The sequence below is a fragment of the Cavia porcellus genome, unplaced genomic scaffold (assembly GCF_034190915.1).
Source record: "Cavia porcellus strain 051 isolate PalLab524CR breed Dunkin Hartley unplaced genomic scaffold, mCavPor4.1 scaffold_4, whole genome shotgun sequence".
NCBI classification, from domain to species: Eukaryota; Metazoa; Chordata; class Mammalia; order Rodentia; family Caviidae; genus Cavia; species Cavia porcellus.
Window position 1 is genome coordinate 52,341,542 of NW_026947487.1, and position 14,785 is coordinate 52,356,326.

Here is a 14,785-nt window from a genome sequence, read left to right on the forward strand (position 1 = left end):
GCAATGGCTCTAGTTTGCCATGTTTCAAGTCCAAGGAACTGTGGGTTGCAGAGTCTAAAAACCCATGTGCAGGGGTAGATTGACGGCAGAGACTTGGGCTGGCACGGAGCCAGGGATCCACCCTGCCTATGTTGGGGTGAGTGACCCCTCACAGAGCTGAGTGAAGGTGGCATCGGCCCATGGAGACTGTCTATCTTCTAGTTCACCATTCTCATTGAGGTGGAAAATCTAGACTCAGCAATGAGGAGGGTGTGATAGGACTCCTCTTTCTCTTATCTAATATTGGATTGTCAACTATGATCTTAAGATTCACTTTTTAATTTTCATAACACACCCAGACTGCTCTTGTTTCTTGGGTGTTACAGTGTTAGGTTCTTCCTGTCTGTCTCTCTTTCCTTCCCTCTCGCCCTTCCCTCCTCTTCTCCCCTCTCCCCTCTTTCTTCTCCCTCCTCCCCTCTCCCCATCCCCTCTTCCTTCTCCTTTTTTCCCTCTCGCTTCTCCCCTTGTCCCTCTCCCTGCACCCAGGAGATAAGCAGCTTTCAATGCTCTGTGCAATTCTTGCTAATTTTGCTGCTTTGCCACAGGGTCAGCCAACCATTGACTGACACTTCTGTTACATCTCTAACACAGATGATACCAGAAATAATACTTGCCTCATATGGCATCATTATGTGAATGAAATAATGCACTTGAGATTTTCACCACAACGACAGGAGCATTCTGAGTTTTGACAAGTGACTAAGCAAGGGTCTGATTATTTTCTCCTTTGAAAAAAGATCACTCAAGTGAAATATCAAATAGCCTGAGGTGTCAAGGCTGAATAAAGAGGAGAAGGCAGTGGACTTTTTTGAGAATTTCAGGTTGATTCTAATGTGAAGCCCGACAACAGGGTCACTCTGCTCTGGGTCCATGGAGTGAAATGTCTCACGGCCTCCACTCTTCGTGGCTGGGCACACAAGACTCAGACAGCGACGTGAAAAACTTTCCGTTATTGGGCTGAGAACTGCAGCTTAGTGTCAGTCAGGTGTGCTGTTCCCCAGAGGAAGGGATGCTACACAGAGCAAAAACAGTGGCCACTACCACACCCAGGAAGGACCAGACAGAGCAGGCTTAGGCTCTGACTGAACTTCACAGGAAGGTAGAAATGCTCTGTACCTTGATCTGAGTCAGTTGCTCAGATCACAATTCATCAATAGGTGCACCTATTACACATACACTCTTGATTTAAAATTGTGTCACAGTGCCTCAGCCACATATACTGCCTACAATAGCTGAGATGTAATTTATAACCAGCCTTTCAATAGTGTCCTGGGTCAGACTCCTCTAATCAAGAAAAGGATACAAGAAGACTCAGAAGGAACAGACACACGCAGATGTCTTTTATTTCTAATAGCACTCACTGGAAAAAGTTTCGTGTTCCATGCACAAAAATACCTACTACTGAAATAATGTTCACCAGATTTCTGTTGCTATAACAAAATACCTGAAATAATTGACTTATAAAAAGAAAGGGCATTGTTTTAGAGGTACCTGTCCAAGATCAAACAAATGCTTTGCATTGAGGAAAGAGCAAGCCCATAAATGGAAGTGGCAGGGAACCCATGGCAGAGAAGACGCCTCACCCCACAGCCAGCAAATAAAAGGTGAGGCCAGCCCCACAGTCCCTCTGGAGAGCACACCACTAATGATATACAGGCTTCCCACGAGGCCCTAGCTCCCCTTGAGGACACACCCAACAACCTATGGCCTCTCACAAGACCCTGCCTCTCCTTTGAGAACACACTCCCGTGACTTACAGACCCCCCTCTGAGACCCCGCCTCCCCTCAAGGACACGCCCCTGATGATCTGCGGTCCTCCCACCAAGCCTGCATGCTCAGTCTTCATACATACACCCTTGGGGACACTTTTCTAACAGCGAGTATGTCCTAGTTCACTTTAAATGCCAGACACTGAGCCAGGCCCCAGCCCTTTCTCAAGAGTCAGTGCCATTTTTAGACTGTGGGGGAAGAGATGAAAAGTCACCGAGAAGCAAGCCCTCCTTGCAAGCCAGTGCCATGCACAGGCCACTGCCAGCAAGAGGACAGCCAGACCCTGGCCCCTCCCAGCACATGCTGGGAAACAAAAACAGCCACCTTTGCCCAGGTCTAGGGCTGGTGGTCTGATCATCTATTTGGAGGATCACGGTATACAGAGTAGCATCTGGGGGACCTTCTTCTGAAGGTAGTAGCCATTGTTGATTCCTTACTGTCTTGTTTTGAAGTCCTGTGTCATTTTCATTATTGTGTTGTGTTGGGTTTTATTCTGTTTTGTATCATTTGATTTTGTTATATCTGATGGCATGGGCAGCTATTTCAAAGATAGAAGATGTACTATGGTAGCCATTTTGGATTTACTGTTGTCTTGATTTGAAGTCCTTTACTGAATTCATTGTTCTGTTTTTATTGGTTCATTTTGTCCTGTTTTGTTTGATTTTTACTATGTTTGAAGATACCTGCAACTATTTTGAGGACAATAAGCGGCATTATGGTAACCATTGTTGACTTCATATTGTTTTGAAGTCCTGTGTCACTTGCACTAGTTTGTTTTGATTGGCTTTATTCTGTTTTATTTTGCTTGGTTTTATTCTCTTTAAAATAAGATTTAAAAATTGCTGGATACTTTACAAAAATGGCTTTAATACTAATATGTTAAAATACTACACAGAGCCTTTTTAAATTTTTAAAATTCTAATCTCATGTATAAAATTTTTAAAAATATTTCCTAGAACAATATTAGTATATTCATTTTCAGTTCAGAAAACATTGTTTATTGAAGAATAGATCTCAAAAAGGTTCACCATGCTTTTACTTGAGTCATGAAACATGCTTATTAATAAGTGTAATAGTCAAGAAATTTTTGCATACCATTGCTTCCTGTTTTGAATGAAAAAGAAATTAGAGATAAATTACACTCAAAAGCCTATCTTTGTTTTCCGTATTATTCTTTTGCTCCCTTTATACAAAATAGTCTCATGTGTTTCATGAATTCTACATGAAACCTCAAAATCCAAATGTTTATATTTGCAGCTTTACTTTACAGCTCAGTGTTCCCCACATTTATGTCCACATAACAGTACATCTAGACTTGTGTCCAAATATCTTAGAATCTTTAAACTTATTTATGGTTTAATAATTTGCATGCTCTTTTCTCTGTCAAATATTTACTAAGTACCTTCTATGAACTAAGCATCATGTCTGAGTAAAAAAATCATAACCCCACAGGAATTCCTCTTTTTGAAAATCAGGTAGAAAAAAATTCCTACAGCACAATAATAGAAATTGTAAAAGAAATGATGAAAATGGCTGGGCAGAAAGGCTTTGCTTAGATAAATCAAGAGTAATGAGAATCCCAGAGGGGAAAAAGTACACCAAATAACACAGAAAATTAGACCAAAGTGAAAAAATACCTTTGAATCTATAATCCAAAAGGTATTCCAGAGTCTTCAATAATGTTAGGACCTATTTTGTGTCATTCCCGGTTCTAAGAATTTTAAAAAATGATACTGCAAACACTGTGATGGAAAAAGAAAAGAATAAAAAAGCAAATCCAATCGCACATGGAAATCCTGGTAGCTGGAACGTAGAGGAAGGACATCACAGAGACACCTCGTGCCACATCGTGCTGGGGTTCCGGCTCGGCACAAGCAAAGGTATCGGAATTGGAAGGTGAAGTAACTGCCCTGTGTGGGCCATCTCGGTCTGCAGCCCGAGGCCACGCCCTGCGCAGGGTCTTCGTTACAAGTAGTTGCTAATGAATAGTAAAATAATGTGGAACATCAAAAACACTCCTTACAAGATCAAATAAAAGTTCATTAAGTTTCCAGTCTCAGCCACAAAATCATAACCACAACAAAACAGGGTAAAGAAACTTCTGGAAAAAGAGAGACATATTTGTGTGCAAGTGTGCACTCAAAATCATTTCCAGTGCTATTTTCTATGTATCTCCATTACCTATCCCATTCCTCTTGAGATGCTAGAAATTTATTTCCTTTTTTGTTTTATATATCAGGAAGAAATAATCTGAGCTATCTGCTGCTTGAGAGAACACAAAGACCAAAAGTACAAGGAAAGTTAAATGTTCGTAAATTCTTAATCCTTTCTTTGCAGGAAAAAGAATGCAGTGGCATCCATGGAAGCAATGGCTGGACAGTTTTACCTCTCAAGAAAATAAGAAGATGCCATGAAACAGCCAGACATAATGTTCATCAGCCTTCAGGACAAATGCGATGCATGCTCAGAAAATGTTCAAAGCTTGTAGTTTGGAAATCGTAATGGTTTTGCAAATGCTGGATGGGATTCTCTGGATTTGCCAGGTCAAGGGAAAATGGAGCCTAGATTTGAGGACACAGTGGGGAGAATTAAGTGATAAAAATCAACTAAGCAATTAATTTTCCTACCTGTGGATTATGAAGTAGTAAAGAATACATTATAATCAGTGAGCAGGATTTTACCAAAATCCCAGTTCTTAAACACAAAGTACTCACACACTGAGGAAAAACTGGGAAGGCTTTCATATAAAAAACTGGGGAAAAAAGCTCGTAAAATACAAAGTGAGTAGCATTAGGTGGTAGGTTATGCACCAGGTGACAGAGAGAAATATTGGAAGTACAAACACAACAATTTTCCATGATTGAAAGGTTTTTCTATGAAAAAATCTTGTAAATCCACTCAGACAAATACAGTTCTTTGAATTCTAAAATTTTTATAAAATAAATGCATAATTTTTTTACTTTTCCTATTCCATATTCTTCTCATCAGTTGCACACATGCACATGTGCACACATACATGCAGGTTCTGACTTTGTATCCACCTTTTGTTTGTTTGTGATAGACATTTTTCTTCTATAACTTCAAACTATTCAGGGATGAGAATTACATCTTTTTTCATCATGATACCCTATATCATTACAGTTCCTTGGATATGTGATAGATAGAGACATAGATAGATAGATAGATAGATAGATAGATAGATAGATAGAGTATATATACTCATATGTATATACTCATATCAAGCATATACATACATATATAGCTACCCATAATACACATGCATAGATAAACATCTGTGAATACACAGACAACGAGCAGGTGTGAATAGGCTTAATATCCCAATTGTACCATATTACCAATGGCTCAAAGCATAGGATCACTTGGTGCATCACAATTTAAACAACCATGTTAATCTCAGGACTGGAGACAACACCTGGATTAGCTAAGGATTATGAGAGGCACAGAATCTGCTTGAAATACGCTATAATTATATGAAGAATTTATGACAAAGGCTTAAGGATCAGAAGGGGAGGAGTCTTATTGGTCCTCCACCACGTCAGAGACAGAAGAATCAAAAATGGCGCCTGTGCACTCCAGAGCCAGCCAGAGGACCCAGTGGCAGTGGAAGACTGAAGAGCTGGAGCTCACTACAGAGTCACCAGTGGAAACCCACATGGAAAGCTGAGGAGTCTCCACTGGAAGGCTGAAAAGTCTGTACTGGAAGCCTGAAGGCACAGGACACCAGCATTTAAAGGCAATAGCAAAAAGACAACCCTTCCTAAGAAAAATAGAAAAGACTTTCTTTCCCTTTCATTCCATCCAGGTTATCGCCCTATTGGTTGATACCACTCATTTCTGGGGTGGGTCTTCTGCATCTGTTTACTGGCCTACATGTCAATCATTCCTGGACACACCCATAGCATTAGGAATCTGCTAGGCAGTCCCTTTCTTCCTGAAGTCAAGTAGACCCTTCACCATAAGAGATCATTACTGAGGGGGCTGGATTCTCCCCTGTGAGAATTGACCTTTGTGTAAAGACACCAGAAATAAAGGCCACTTGGGAACTTTTAAATGTTTTCCAGAAAGATTTTTTAAATTATTTTTCATCGTAGCTCTTACTGTAGTTTGCGGTCACCTATAGAGCTCCTTGTCCCCAAAGAAGAAGGAGAAAGAGAGAAGAAGGAGGAGGAGGAAAAGAAAAAGGAGAAGGAGGAGTTGGAAGAGTGATAAAAAGAGTGGAAGTAAAAGCTATGAAAGAGAAATGCCAGGGAGGTAGGATAGATCACAATCACTTTATTTCTATTTTATATATTTTAAAGTTTATGTCACACTCCACTTTCCCTACTCCAGAAACAAAGCCTCTTCTATTTAATATATTCTCTTAAAAAGTCCATGTGCATGCATTTCAAATTCTGTTGATGATATCATGCTGACTATTTATTATGCTTCTTTCTTCACTAAACAAACGCTTCTAAGATCCATCCACATTGTTGCATATGCATTCAGTCCACTGGAGTTGCTATTTATGACTGATGTGTGATACTGCTTGGTGGATATCTACCAAATCTTCCTGTTTTTTTCTCACCTATTTGGACCGTCATATTAAAATCAACTCATGGTAACACAAATAATGCAGTAATGAATATTCTCAAACATGTTTCCTTAGAGCTCTGGACAAGCAAGTTTGGGGGATATTTAGCTAAAAATGGAACCACTATGCTATATGCATAATTTGGCTATAGAATGACAGATTGCTCTTCCAAATGGTCTTACAGTCCATGCTACGAAGAGCAAACCCTGAATTTTTATATATATTTGCATCCCTACAATTTTTGGCAACATTCAACTTATCAACTTTGTCTTTCAAAAATTTCAAAAAGAATATTTTTGTTTTGTGTTTGCTTTATGTGTTTAGCAGTGATTCCAAGTATCCTCATTCTTGCTCATTTTAATTTTTTTCTCATAGAGATTACCCTGTTAAATTCATTCTAATTTTTCTGTTGGGATTACTTTTGATTTATTATTAATTTCCAGGATTTCATTGCACATTCTAAATATTAGTTCCCAGATCTAAACTTTCTTGGTATTGCTCTTTGGTGATTAATTTCATCCATGATACTCACTCAGTCCTTGAGTTTTTTCCTTCCCTTTTGCATAAGTGCTATTTAAAATCTGCAGATGACTTTGAAACATGGCCAGGTCCATAGCCACTCTTCTGAGCTAACTAGCTGGACGCTGACCGCAAGTGCAGGTTGATATTCGCACTTTGCACTTGCAAGTGCAAGTGACATCCCAAGTTTACTGAGTAATTGCAAAACTGAGCATACATCACAGTTGCATCTTCATGAATTTATAAGTGGTCCACGTTAATTTCTGCTGGTTGCCATTGCAGCTGGAAAGGATAAATGAAGATCACGAAGTTGTAAGCTCCCCATAGAAAAGCAAGATGTGACTTTGGTAGGAGATGAGCCATAGTTCTTTCTGAATGGCTAATCTGAGGTCAGCATGCATTTCTATAACTTGTCCCTCACTTTCCTTTTTTTTGTGAGTAAAACCAAGGAAATCAGCCTCTCCCACTCACTTGAAAATGACTAGTGGTATCAATGCAATTAAACTGAGAATAGAATAAGCCACCGTGATTGACACTGAGCTGCATCTTGTTGGGTTGCAGGCTTAAAAAGACCATGGTGAATTCAACAGGCTTCACTGGACCCCAGAAGAGATAGGTTCTAAGTAGGACCCAACCATTAAGCATGTGTGTGCATTGTAGGGTCAGCAACTCAGATTATGTGCACAGAAATATTTTTCTTGAGGGGCTGAACCTGCTATATAATCTTGGACAGTGGTTTTAATTACCTGAGCCCACATTTTACCTAAGCAAGGGAATTAGACTAGATAATATTTAATGTCTCTTCCAATTATATAATTCCAATGTATTGAAATTTTCTCTCAAATATTAACATTCTTAAAGTATACTGTACTTATTCTATAGTATTTATGATATACAGTCTCTGCTGGTATTTTTAACATGTAGTCACTTAACTGTGTACAAAATGGCATAAATTTCTTAATCTTAAGAATTCAATGCACCTGTAAAGAAAAACAATATAATATAACTGAAAACTAGGAAGGTAATTAATTAAAATCAATAAGTTCACCTACATTGCTTTTTTGAAGCAAAAGTGAAAATAATGGTCATGATAATAAAATAACATATTTAATAAGAGATTGAGTCTCATGCTGGACTAAATATACTAATAGGGGCCTGTTTATGTGCATTGGTATATTTTAGAAAATACCAACTTTAAGATTTGACTACTTGAACTAGTCAGACCTCTCTCTTTGATGAAATTCTGCTGTGAGAAATTCTCCATGCTGATTTTAATTAGGAATCACTAATGCTGCATTCATTTCTTGTCTACTTGAATTTTCAGTTTACATTACTGGATTTTGCACTTCATGAGTGCATATTGCAATCATAGTCACTAAAGGCAGCAGCAGAAGCTTTTATTGACAAAGAACTGTGGAAAATTGACCCGGAACAAATGAAGGAAGCCCTGCGTGTCTGCCATCCTAAAAACAGCCACTCCTGCTGCAGCCTGGGGTGTCCTGAGCATGCACAGCCACGCTGGTGAGCTACGCGTCAGGGCCCCGTTCCTCCACTCCCCAAATATCACAAAACCCTCCTTCTCATAGTGTGCTGAAAACACTTATACTGGATCTTTATCTGGAATAGAGTTAAACAGAAAAATGATTGTGGCAGCGGAAATAGTAAAGTCTGGATTCGGTGAAAGGCTAAAATGCAGAAAATTCAGAATATATTTTAATTAAATGTTTTATTAAAGTCAAACTTTTTTCATGTATAAACATGGAAAAAGTGAAGAACATATCTAAGAATATATTCCTGGCTGGGAAGGATTTAGGCCCCAGTTTGAGAAATGCTAGAATTTGAACAAAACTATCATGAAAATATTAATATTTTTATTGAGACTACTCCATTGAGAAATTTAAACCTTGGAAACCAAGGGAAGAACCTAAATACATTTTGACTGACATTCTAAGTAGCTCCATTACCTAATGCTACATCCTGATTTGCCAGTGGAAACTAAGCAGAAGACGATGAAGAGAAATACCAACATGGATATGGAGGAAAGCGAGCCTGAAGACACAGAAGCAGCGGAGGCCCCTCTGGCCCTCCCGTCACTTGGCTCATCTGTCCACGTGGGCGCTCTGAGGCAGGCGAGGGAACAGGGCCTCTCTCCTTCCTGCCCCTCTAGGTGGGGATGCTATGCTAACGAGCACAACATGTTCAAAGGAAAGGAAGGGGAGCCAGGCACAGAGCGCCAGGAGGACAGTGAACTCCCTGCAAAGAAAGCTGCCTGTCTCTCTAAAATAATAAGGAGAACCTTTTTGAAAGGGAAATGTTTCCGCTCTTTTGCAAAAGATCAGTGTTTGTCAGCGTGATACTTGTACAGTGTGAGCGGAAATTGTAGGTGTACCATCCTTTCAATTAAAAAATAAGCAAAAATGTTAATGGGCAAATGATCAGAGCCCCACAAGTGAGCTGCTCCTCCTACAGCTGGCCTCTGTTACTGAGCTAAGTAACTCAAAAGCTCTCTCTGACCTCATAGATCTTAAAAATTACATGCAAAGCTTGGAGACCAGGCACAGTAGTGTGTGGGAAGACAAAGGGAGTAAACCTTTTAAGAGCTCTGGATTATTAGTATTTCCTGTTTAGAGTTAGTTAATGATTGCCTTTTAGGTCACAAACCTGCAATCCAATACTGATTATTGAGGCTGGAATAAGCCTTATACAAGGACTTTTAACTATTTTTTTCAAAGCTGAGCTCTATTCAAAGAGGGTACTTTAAATGTTAAGAGCATGATGGGACTTTTTTATTTGGTAGATTTTGGATTAAAGTGTTAGTTCTATTGCTAACTGTGCAGTAGCTCAGGGGAAAGGCATCAACCTTCCATTGACCTTATACCTGAACGGGGAATAAGTGTCAATCATATGTGTTTACCAGCCAGATTAGACCAGATAGGAACACAAGAATTCTACATATGGTAAGCACTTATCACATGTCACATGGAATTGTTAATGCTTGAAGTCTCCTAGTTAGTTACTAATTGGTGATGGCAGGTGTCCCCAGAGAACTGTGGTGTGACAGACAGATCCCTTATATAACATTAACCATCACTACTGTGTGTAGAATGTACACACTGTTAACCAGTAAGATGACTTTTTCTTTTCTTGACTTTGGTACCAATGAAATGTGCAATCATTTTAGTGGTGCATTTCTAGTGAAACATTTCTGAATCCCTAATCTATGAATGACACGCAGTCCCTTCATCCTTTTTATACATGGAAGGCAACAAAACCGCCTTTTAGTCGACTCCATTCCTCAACCAACTATGGAAAAGTGACAGTGCTTGGCTTTGCTATTTTCTTTTAGTGTCTATAAAAGAACCAGTCCATAACCAATAAAAGAAAAATTCTGAAATGATTTTGGGGAGCTAAGACCATGGTCCTGAGAGGGAACCACATTTGAAGAAGTAACACAGACACATAAGAAGATTAATTTCATTTAAACGTAAGCATAGCATGTGGCAAATGTCACTTGCTAAATTCTTTTACAGTGCATGAAATAAGAGACAGGAGGTTGAACATTAACTGTTTTAAGATGGGTGTGATTCAGGAAACAAGGAGACAAGCTCCTGATACAGATGAATGTTCCAAATCATCTTCACTCTACACTCCCGCCACATGCAGGTTATTCTTTCCTGGCATATTCACAGCCACTGTAGCTGTTTCTATATCCCATTACTCAGGGAGATCTAGAGAATATATGTTCATACACAAGCAAACAAATGGTCAACCAGAGAAGGAATGAAAAATAGAAGCAGAAAATCACTTCTTCCAACAGCATTTGAGCCATAGTAACTAACCTCAAAGCAGTTTATAAATTTTGTCAAATTCTCTACTTCAGAAGCCAGTCCTTGTCTCTGGCCTGAGATCAAGAAAGATGTCATTACTATCTCAAGACCCACTTCGAGGATGATTTGCAGTCTACCACACATCAGATTGAGACACCAGTTGGACTCTGGCATCCTTTTACTATTCCATTGGAGATTTCTCACCAACTCCAGTCAAACGTGTAGTATGATTCGGTGATAATGTGTTTTCTGTTTGTTCCATCTTTCAGGTGGTAAATATTACTGAATACCTACTAGATTTTAAGCCATTAAAAAGCCCTCTGTTGAATAGCAGTGAGTAAGATAAGTCCTGTGTCTAAGCCCAGATAAGTCTTTATGTGGGATTCAGATGCTAAAATCCTCTGGAGGCCTTTTCCAAAGTGAAGAACACTGCACATACACACACATCAGTAGATCAAAAATGAATCAATCAGTGCATTGAGAAAGCTTGGGAGGTGAGCAGTACCCAGAAAGTTCTGTGTTACTGATACCATCAATTCTTATCAAAGAAAAGGCGGCAGGGCTTGCATCCACTCACATTTGTTTGATCTTGTCTATGCCCATCTACCTCCTCCAGCTACTTAATCTATGAACTGTGATTTATCTGAGCTCAATTGCAGCTCATAACATTGTGTATGATAAAAGGAGCAGCACTGGAATTTTCACACTTGTCCAGCACTTATTTCAGAAATACTAGAAAGTGCCGTGATGATTGGCCATAGTAGTTTAGGACATGTACAACAGGACCAGTGAGCTTCCTCGATTTTGTGGAGATACAGTTGATTGGTGAAATCATCGATTCTATATGTGCCGTTCTATGGTACCCAAATGTGTGGGGCCACATAACCAGAACTACAACCATGATATGGTGTAACTGCATCACCCCTAAAATGTGCTTCACATCTTTCTGTCCATCCCACTTAGGACCCTGGAACGACTGCTCTGCTTTCTGTCATAACTGTTTCACCACCTTTTCTAAAGTGCATGGAAGTAGAATCAGAGACCAAGGAGCATTTTTTGTCTGGAAAAGCAATACTTTTTCAATGTTTATTAAATTTAGGACCCAATTTAGTATAAATGCCTGGAGCTTATGTAACAAAATTGCTATCTCTACCACCACCACCAAGTATTTCCTTCAATGATTACAGCCTTTCTGTTCACATCTTCAGTGTTTTGTGTGAAATATAAGTGTCCTTAAAACATAAATTACCTGTGATCCTTCATGAGATGAATACATGGACCAGAATACGTGGTAGATATCAGCAAAATCTCACTTGAGATCTGAGACCAGACAGACGTATGGCATGAATTTTAAAGCAAAGGAAATCAAAGTTGGGTGATGTGGAGAGAATTTTGCTCTAGTTTGAAAACCACAAGCAAATTGTCTTACATAAAAACCTACAGGGCTCTCCCAATTCTCTTACATAATGAAAAGTTACTCTTTTCTAAAATTTGTTGATCTGTGCCTTAACAAGTTTTTGGTTTTATTTCCTCTCCTGTGTTATTTTGTGATTCTTATTCGTTATTCAAAATTGAACCCATGTTTATTTTATGCCACTCTTCCTTTCTGAGATCCTAGCCATTAAGTGAGGCCTAAGAGCCCAGAGAGTTAGAGCACTATGTGAGCATGGGGAGCTAAGCAGGTGAGTCATGATTCTCCCTGGGCCTAACCCTATTCCCCCTACCATGTAACTGAGATGCCATGGCTTGAATGCATCCCCCAAAGTTCATGGCTGTGAATTAACACCCAAAGAAACCCTTCTGCATTCATGGTGAGAATGTAAACTAACACAGCCACTGTGGAAATAGTATGGAGAGTCTTCAAAAAACCAAAAAAATAAAAAATATGTTTGAGCCACCTATTTCTCTTCTAGGTATCTGCCCAAAAGAGTTTAAAGACATGGTATGACAGTGATCCACATACACCCATGTGTATAGTAGCACAATCTGTAACAGCTAGTTATTGAAATCAGCCTGTGTGTCCACTGACTGAGGAATGGATAAGGAAAAGTGAGGTATTTATGCACAATGGAGCATTACTCTGCTGAAGGATAAACTAGAGTCATTTGTAGGACAGTGGAGGCACCTGAGACCACGATGTTAACTGAAATAAATCGGACAATCAGCTTAAATATCACATGGTTTCTCTTTCAAGAGAAACCCAGATTGTAAATAAAGAGCAAAATAAAAGATGGCTAATAGGAAGTAGGGAGACAGATGATCCTCAACTTAGGAAGGGATAAAGAGATGGAGGAAGTAGGAGACAGAAGGAAAGAGGATGAGGCAAAAGATGAAGATGCTGACCTCCGTGCACCAGCGCCACACAGGGGACGCAATCCATGCAGACTGCCTACACATTCATTTAAATAAAACAACTTAATCCCCAATCCACAAGTAAATTAAATAGAGAGGAAGGGACTCTAAGAAGTAATTAGGGTTAGATGAGGTCATGAGTGTGGATCGCATAGTGGCATTAGGAGAACAATTAGACCTCAGCCAGTCCTATCACACCAGAGGAGCCTCCACCGGATTCTGAGCAGATGCCAGTGTGACCTGCGAGTGTCCCCACCTCAATTTCAGAACCGTGAGCCAAATATGCAGTGACTCTTTGAAAGACTTGGACTCCAGCACTTCACTTCAGCAACAGAAACCAGACCAAGGCATGAGAATGACCTCAGAGCCCCACCACAAATTTGGAGTTTCTGAGGGCACACTCAGATTCCCCTCTCCTCTCCGGGAGGTGGGATGATGGGAGAGTGGGGTCTCAGCCACAGCTAGGAGACAGACCGGCTGCACCCACTGGCTCCTGGGTCTGCAGAAGGGCTGCCCCTCCACGCTCAGACTTTCATGAGCATCTTGTATTTGAAAGCTTGGCTCCCTCACTCTGGTGTTTTGGAACCATCTGCCAAGCTCTGTGAGCTTCTATGAGCACCATGTATCCCCTGGGATGTGGGAAGGAAAACACAGTTCCTCCTTCTGCCCCTCCCTGGGCCTCACAGAAAGACACAGATACTCCTGAGATGCTGACCAAGAAGGCAGCAGTGGACAGACAGAGTGGCCTGTGCTCTTCTCCAGGAGCATGGCACTTACGCAGATGCAGCGAGATGAGCCCTAGAAGAGGGTCATAGGGAGACAGCAGGAACCTCCTGACCAGAGCAGAGCAGAGGACACATATTCTGTCCCAGGTAGTGGGTGACTCACTTCACCATTTTGATTGATTTTCTCTACACATTAAAGACTTAGATGTTCATTACAGCCCCAGCTAAAGTGAGATAGCTCAGAGTGATTCAGCTGTGCACCGAGGCGGGGGTGTTCTCGATCCATCTAACATTAAGATTAGTCCCTTAATTACCCCTAGCCTGGCACTGTTTAATTCATGCTGACTTCTATGTCAAGAAAGCCAGAGTGCACCAAAGGAATCAATCAGCTGGGAGGCAGCTGGAATCAGACTTTGCTTGGTCCTGTTAGCGTCCCCCCACAGAGGACCCTCGTTCGGTGCCCTTTTCCTTCGTGTTCCCTCCTGCTTGGCTCTCATGAGCTCCTCCTGCACCCCACAGCTCAAACCAACATCACTGCCTCTGGCTCTTGCTTCCTAATGAGGTCGCCGCCCCTCTGAGCTTTCCTCCGCCTGGTGTTAACCGCATGATAGACAGCGATGTGAAGAAGGCCCATCCGGGGGCAGGCTAAAAATTACCTCCCTTTTTCTAACCATCTTTCAAATATGCAACACCATTAAAGCACTGCTGAACTCTGCCCTGCACTCTGATAGCTCAGAATATTCTTAATTTCAAGGATAAATTCTTGTTTAAAATAATCTAGAATGAGATGTAACATAAAATTAAAGTGTTTATAATAGCTGAAATGATAAATAAGTCAAAACAAACCTCAGGTTGGTGTGTCTCGTCACCACCCATGAGGATTTTCAGAATATAATTCACATTTCTCTGGTGGAGCAAACATACAGATGTAAAATAGGGCTCCTGTGTCTCAGGAAGTTACA